Source organism: Taudactylus pleione, unplaced genomic scaffold (genome assembly GCF_031769625.1).
Source record: "Taudactylus pleione unplaced genomic scaffold, aTauple2 ptg001052l, whole genome shotgun sequence".
Classification (NCBI taxonomy): Eukaryota; Metazoa; Chordata; class Amphibia; order Anura; family Myobatrachidae; genus Taudactylus; species Taudactylus pleione.
The window spans coordinates 908,800-917,056 of NW_028285453.1; positions in this window are offsets into that span (position 1 = coordinate 908,800).

Sequence of the window (8,257 nt, forward strand, 5' to 3'; positions counted from 1 at the left end):
CAGCGGGCTTCAAGTTGCTGGAGACCTACCATGCTGTTTTGCCATTCACTCCAACACTAAAGGAGTTATATTAAACCATATTACCAACCAAGGGTTAATTGCAAGCCAGGATTTCTGGAAACCTGTGTTTTTCCACCCAAGGGAGTGGTGAGTGATATTTCTACTCAGTTCCATTTGCTGGAGATTACCCCCCTGGAGGTGGGGAAAGGTTACCAATACACCATTATATATGGTGTGTATATACATATCTTTTTACTGAATTTAATCAATTTTTTATTGTATATGAGTCATTCTTCAGATACACGTTTTTTATTAGTTGGGACTTTCTTTTTGGATACTCATTTTTATCAGTACTCAATGCACTGATTTACTTTTTCAGTTTATCTAACATTGTATTTAATATCCTAGGAACTGCAGTTCTATTTTGTTATTGATATTCTTATTACTATGTTGCCAATAAATTGTCAAAACAGCTTTTAAGGAGTATTTTTTATAGTGCTTATAAACGCAGACATTTATTCCTTGTTCATTTAGAATTATAGAAACAAATCAATTAGATGACAATTTTTAATTTAAAATAAATAACAGAAATACTATGAAGAAGCCTTGTACACTGAGTTATTGTGTTTTTTTTTTCTTCTCTAAAAAAAATGCAAATAAAGGTGCATATGTTATCATTATTGCAAAGTAGACCTGTAATTTTCAGACTTTTAAAGCCTGTTATCGTGTCTCTGAATTTATTTTTTCTGCCATTTGTATCAATGTTGAGCTGACTTAAATGAAAATGCGATAAGCTTTTGTGATTTTTCCAGTATTTTTCGCATTTTTATCGTATCCAACTTTAGGCAAATGCCATAACAGTGTGACTTCTGCGCATGCGCTAAACTTGGCAGCATTGGTGTAAGCACTTATTCAAGTGTCTAGTTCTCTCTGTAAATATATATATATTATTATTATAATTATTCCTGCCCTTTGCCACAGGCGTATAAAATCAAGCACCTAGCCATGCAGTCTCCATTTGCAAACATTTGTGATAGAAAATGGGTCGTTCTGAAGAGCTCAGTGTCTTCAAGCGTGGTAATGTGATAGGATGCCATCTTTGCAATAAGACGGTTTGTGAAATTACATCTCTTCTGAATAGTTATGAAGCAGACCATGTAAAATCACAGAGTGGTGTCAACGACTGCTAAGGCGCCTAGTAAAAGTTGCGTAAAAGTTGCCAACGCTCTGCTGATTCTATAGCTGAAGAGTTCCAAACCTCCACTGGAATAAATGTAAGCACAAAAACTGTGTGGCGGGAGCTTAATGGAATGGGTTTCCATGGCTGAGAAGCTGCATGCAAGCCTCACATCACCAAGTCCAATGCCCAGCGTTGGATGAAGTGGTGTAAAGCACACAGACACTGGACAGTGGAAATGTATTCTGTGGAGTGAAGAATCATGCTTCTCTGTTTGGCAGTCAGATGGGTAAGTCTGGGTTTGGCAGATGCCGGGAGAACGTTACCTGTCTGAATGCATTGTGCCAACTGTGAAGTTTGATGGAGGAGGGATGATGGTATGGGATTGCTTTTCAGGGTTTGGGCTAGGCCCATTATCTCCAGTGAAGGGCAGTCTTAATGCCTCAGCATACCAAGACATTTTGGACAATGTAATGCTTCCTACATTGTGGCAACAGTTTGGGGAAGGCCCCTTTTTATTCCAACATGACTGTGCCCCAGTGCACAAAGCAAGGACTAAGACATGGTTTGATGAGTTCAGTGTGGAAGAACTTGACTGGCCCGCACAGAGCCCTGACCTCAACCCCATCAAGTACCTTTGGGATGAACTGGAATGGAGATTGTGAGCCAGGCCTTCTCATCCAACAGCAGTGCCTGACCTCATAACTGCTTTACAGAATGAATGGGCACAAATTCCCACAGAAACCCTCCAAAATCTTGTGGAAAGCCTTCCAAGAAGTTGTTATAGCTGCAAAAGGGGGACTACATTAAAGTATATGTATTTGAATACAATGTCATTACAGTCCCTGTTGGTGTAATGGTCAGGCATCCGAATACTTTTGTCCATATAGTGTGTGTGTATATTCCATAGCCAAAAAACCTTACGGTTTCACATGTCCCATTAAGGCTTCTTAGACATGATCTGAAATTTCACAAAACCTACTGCATTTCTGCCACTCAAACTTAAAAATGCTATGAAATTCGGATCATTAAAGCTCACTCCTTAACGGACGTGTTCCTTGCACAATACAGATATACTCAAGAAAAGAAGAAATACCTGCACCAAACAGTCATATAATCAATAATGATTATTTTTTACATAGTATATACCAGTGTTGGCTAACCTTGACCCTCCAGCTGTTATGGACCTACATAATCCAGCATGCACTGCTACAGTTTTGCTATTAGGGCATGCTAAAACTGTGGCAGGGCATGCTGGGATATATAGTTCCACAACAGCTGGAGTGTCAAGGTTAGCCAACACTGGTATATACCAACATTACTAAAGGGTTTAGGGTGGAACAATACCAAGTTGTATATATTTTTGTTGTTGGTGGTGCTCCCCAGGGCTTGTGTTTATAGAGTGTATGGGTAGGTTTTGACAAGTGAGCAAAAGAAACAAAAAAAAAAAAAACTCTTTTTGGGGGCACGCTTAAATAATTTGAATTTAAAATAATTATATTTATTAGTTATGATTTAAAAATTTATACATGAACACATAGAAAACACATGGAAAAAAACCACAGAAAAAACTTTTTGTTGTCCTCCTTAAATGGACAATAGGATAATTACTTCTTATATAATGATAATAGGTAAATGTCCCAGAAGAATAATCCTTTATAATTGGGCAAAAATATTTATTAACACCACTGCTCCGATGCAGGTGTTGACAATTATGGTAGTTAAGGCGCGAATAATTAAATTATTGAGTTTAAAATACAGCATAATACTCACAGGTAACCAAAAAAGAGACGTATACCCAGAAACCTGGGTGAGACACAAATAACCTTAATCTGGTAACGCAGTGTTGTCAGATATTACTTCTCCCCTAGGCATATAATATGGATGGCAAATACAAATATCAATCATATAGGCAATTATATATACATAGTTCCAGGGATATAGGAAACATGCAAATTCGGAACGATAAGAACCTGCCTGTGTGCTTTTTTGATTAGTCTGCCACTATATCCTCAATCTTTTAATCTCCTGGAGAATTCCTCGCCCATTTTTCTGTAGGTGTTGTCATCGGAGCAATTTATCCTCAGTCGGAGGATATAGTGGCAGACTAATCAAAAAAGCAAGATCAGAAGTGGATAAAAAACCACGAGACTCCCTAATCTTTAAAGCAGATAAAGAAGAAAATAAGAATACAATAAATGAGATTTGATTCGTGGGAAATTTCTGCACAGAGTGGAAAGAGATTAGATCAATCATACAGAGACACTGGTCCATATTATTAATGGATCCTGACCTCTCCGAAAAGCTAAAAGAAATAGTCTCAATGAGCTGGAGAAGGTCCCCCAACTTACGAGATGAACTAGTACAGAGCCATTATACTAGAACATTACCAAAGAAACCGTTGAGAACAAGGACATATCCCTGTGGAGAATGCAAAGCCTGCAAACACATTCTTAAGACGAACACTGTCATGGATAAATATGGAAATTCAATTAAAATCAAATAAGTTATCAACTGCAAGGCAATCAATGTAGTGTATTGTATAACATGCTCATGTAATATTAAATATTTCAGTATGCCATCAAGAATGTTGAAACAAAGAACTCTGGAACACATAGGCTCAATTCGCAATGCAGCAAAGGATCTCCAAAAATGTAAGCAATTAACAACAGTCGCTAAACACTTCCATTTTGAACACAAAGACACCTACGAAGATCTACGTATCTTTGGTTTGGAAAATACATCTGGGAACAAGAGGTGGGGACATCATGAAAGAACTCCTGAAAAAAGAGAGTATGTGGACTTTCAAATTATCAGCATTATCCCCAGGAGGACTTAACGAACACATAAATTATAGTGTCCTTTTACCAAACTAATTTTACCTGACCTACTCTTCTATATCTAAGAACTCTTGAAATTTATATTAATTTATTTTCATTAGCTAAGGGCATTCTTCATGGTCTTCTGTTATGATTTATACACTATTAAAGCTTTTTTTTGTATGTGTGTATACGTGCACGTATGTGTGTGCATGTGTGGGCGTACGTGCCTGGATACATATGTGTACACGATAATTACATGTAAATACGCGCGTGTACATATGTGCGTGTTCATATATACATATGTATACTCTATTCCCTTACAAAATTGAGCACTTCACATCCTCCCACACACACATCAACACTTACTAAAGGACACCGGTTATTTTTAACCCCATCATGATACTATTAATCCACATAATTGTTACAGTATCTTTCCACACCTCATTACACATTCACTATCTCTCCACCCAACTTTTGTATACTCACTTCACATTATATTCATATCTACATTATATTCTATATATAATTTTTCTTTTGTAGCTCACATAATCACACTAAACATGCACATATATTAATAAATAATTTTAAGATGTATTTATATTTCTATAATTATAAAATTTTTTTATATATATATATATATATATATATATATCTTTTAATCTATGAATTTAATAATTTATATTATATCACATTATTTTTATCACCTACATGACATATGTGCTCACTGCTGATAATATAATATATTTCTGAACACATATCAGATATGATATACAATCACAAATATTGACATGTGTAGGATGGTTACATAATAATTTTTATTATTTTAATACTTTTTTATATTTTTTTCAGATAAACGAGATGATATTACCTGTTTGAAGACTGTGATAATCATGGCCCATGTGCATATGTGTGCAGGTGTGTATATGTGTATATGCATACATGTATACACATATACATGTCATGTATAAGATGTCTTTTACAAAAAACTTGCAATATGCATGCGCTATCTATGATAGTTTAAAATTAATATCAATTTAATTTAGTAATAGTGCAAAACATACGAATCAGAATTCTCTCTTTACCTACTGGAAGACTATGACACTTCCTGATTGGAGATTGAAACTGACAATCATGAGATCTTTTACATGATAGGCTTAGGACAGCTGGATTATATGATTGGAACTATGAGCTGTCAATCAGGTTTGTGCAGCCTGCGATTGGTTGCACGCTATAATATAACCTAGGATCTAGGCAATGCACAAGAGGCTGTATGTGATCAAGCCCAGCAGAGGGCGAAATGCGCATCATATGTCACTTCCGGGTACTCGTGGTGTGCACACGAGTCCCGGCATCAGGCACATGTTACCGCAGGAACCAGGCTAGAGATCAGCCCACCGCAGCACCACGGTCCTATGCAGGTACATACTCTTTTTTTCAACGCTCTCTCATCGGGTTGCACACCTCCCTTACCTCCCTGCAATGTCTTTGAACACCAGGGTGGTGGGTGGTAGCAGGTCCTGACAGCAGAAGCGTCTTATACTTTACCTCTGTCTGCCCTACCAGCTGCTCTCTCACCTCCCGTTCCCTGGACTAGTATCCACACTGGATAGCAGCAGAAGTAGCTGGATCATAGGTACCAGACACCCCTTCTTACCAACACTCATACTATACCAGATACCTAGGAGACCATTAAGAGTGTTATTAATATGTATAGACCCTGCATTCAAATGTACAGTGATTATTGACACTGCTAAGACCAGAAAACCTGGTACGGCTACAACTGCAGACTTATAAAATCTGAGACACAGCTTGCCATCATAGACAATCTGATTAAAATAAACATACCAGTAAAGCATCACACTGTCAAAATTGTATGAAACACAGATATATGCTGAATAAAGAACTAGCACAGTTAGGAGGCCACACAGCTTTAGGGATTGGGGAAGATAGAGCACAATGGAGGGGCAGATAGTGTACATGCATAGACAGAGTATGATAGTTTTAGAAATTAGGGAGCTGAATGTATATTCTGAATGAGATGGCTGTATGGAGTGAGAAGGATGTTGGAACCCAGTGGGATTGTTGTGGTGAACAAATGTGAAGATTGTGGGCACTGAGTGGGATGTGTGTGCGCCACATAACTGCACAGATCTCAGTTGCATAGACTGCATGTGTGTATTCCAATGAGAACACAATTCTGTGAATTAGCAGCTCCACCATTTTGTGAGTGACAGCAATTTCACTCTGTGAGAGTGCTGAATCTGCATTTAACCACAGGGCGTGATGGCATACCATATCTGTATTGTGGAAGGAACACGTCCAATGAGGCGTCAGCCTTAATGATGATCAGAATTTCATAGCTTTTTTAAGTTTGAGTGGCAGAAATTCAGTAGGTTTTGTGAAATTTCAGATCATGTACAAGAAGCCTTAATCGGACATGTGAAACAATAAGGTTTTTTGTCTATGGAAATTCATTGCTTTTTATAATTTATTAACCATCAGGGATGGAAGCAGCAAACCGGGCAACCCTCAGTGGAGAAGGGCAACAAAATGGTACACTAGCGCTGGTAGTGGAGGGGACAGCACACAGGAGGTGTTTTGGGGGTGCAGAGGGAGAGACAGCTGACGGGGCAGGCTGCAGGAATGCGGGGCAGTGGCAGCAGTGGGGCAGTGCACAGGGGCAGCAGCGGGGGTGCGGAGCAGTGGCAGCACCGGGGCAGTGCACAGGTTCAGCAGCGGGGGACAGAAAGACTCACTGGCGCTCATTGTCCCAACCCCAAACTGCTTCTTAAGGCCCCTACCCACAGAACGATGTGCTCACGATGCGATATCATGAACGATTTCCCTTGAACACTCTCCGGCACCCCGGGACACGATATGGTGCTTAAACAACACATTTTGACATAAGAACTATCGTGCAAGATCTAAAGATAGCTGACTGCATACATGGATCAGTGAGATCTGTAATGCAGGCATCTGTGTAAAATAAATCATTCAGAGATGCATGCACGGATCAGTGTGCTTGCATCTGTGTTAAAAAAAATTAAAAGTATGTATATATATATTTATATATATATTGTGACACAGGTTAGGGGGTCCCTCTCCTGAGTAGAGGACTCATTCCTTACACACACACACAGCAGCAGGGAAGCAGCGCACCAGTCTGGATGCAAGTACAAGCTGGTCGGCGCCAGTCTTTATTGTACAATGTCAGAAATAACATAAAGAAAACATAAACATATATCCTAGCCCTGTCGGGGCACTAACTTCACAGGTAGTTCCCTCACTACCAGAACCTGGCAGGGCCTAATGCCCTCACCAGCAACAAAAGCACAGCACAACACTTACAGATAGGTTTTCAAGTGTCTCTGAGCAAACTCCCTGCCTGCTCTCCCAGGTGAGACAATCAGCCCTAAACACACTAGTCTTATATTGGCCACCCTCAGGTGGGAACCCAATCAAGCCTGTTACCAGGCTGCGAGAACCAAAACCTGGAGTGGCCGTGAGTGGAGCCCTCCCTCTCCTCTCACCCACAACCCCCAGGTCCCAAACCGGCTTTTCAAAAAGCCGAGACTCAAGCCTGCTACACTGCAGACTTTCTCCTGGGGGTTTAAAACACATAAGACAGGAATCTGGGACAAATGTACCTGCCACAGACCACTTTACCAGTGATCCTATGACATATCCCCCCCCTTTGTTTCGACCTATGGGGCGGAACAACTGAAGCCCCCAAACAATGAATGCGTGACAACGCATCTGCATTAAACAACAGGTCCCCTGGCCTGTGTTCCACTGAAAATTTAAAAGTTTGTAACGCCAAGAACCATCTCGTAATTCTCGCATTACTGTCCTTATTTTCGAACATCCACTTCAAAGGGGCATGATCAGTGATCAATTTGAACTTTCTTCCAACCAAGTAGTACCTGAGAGCCTCTAACGCCCACTTTATGGCCAACGCCTCCTTCTCCACTGTGGCATCGGGTAGGCATCGAATTTTGAAACACTGTTCAACTTTCAGAAGTCATTGCAGAAATGCACACTCCCGTCGGGCTTTGGAATCAACACAATGGGACTTAACCATTCACTATGTGATTCTTCAATAACCCCTAACTCTAGCATATTTTTAATTTCTTTCGACACCGATTCTCTTTGTGCTACTGGTAACCTATAGGGCATTAGATTTACTGGAGGGGCTCGGTCGGCCGACAGTACCGTTCTATCTTTCGAGGGCTTTAACAGATTTTTATGGTATATCTGT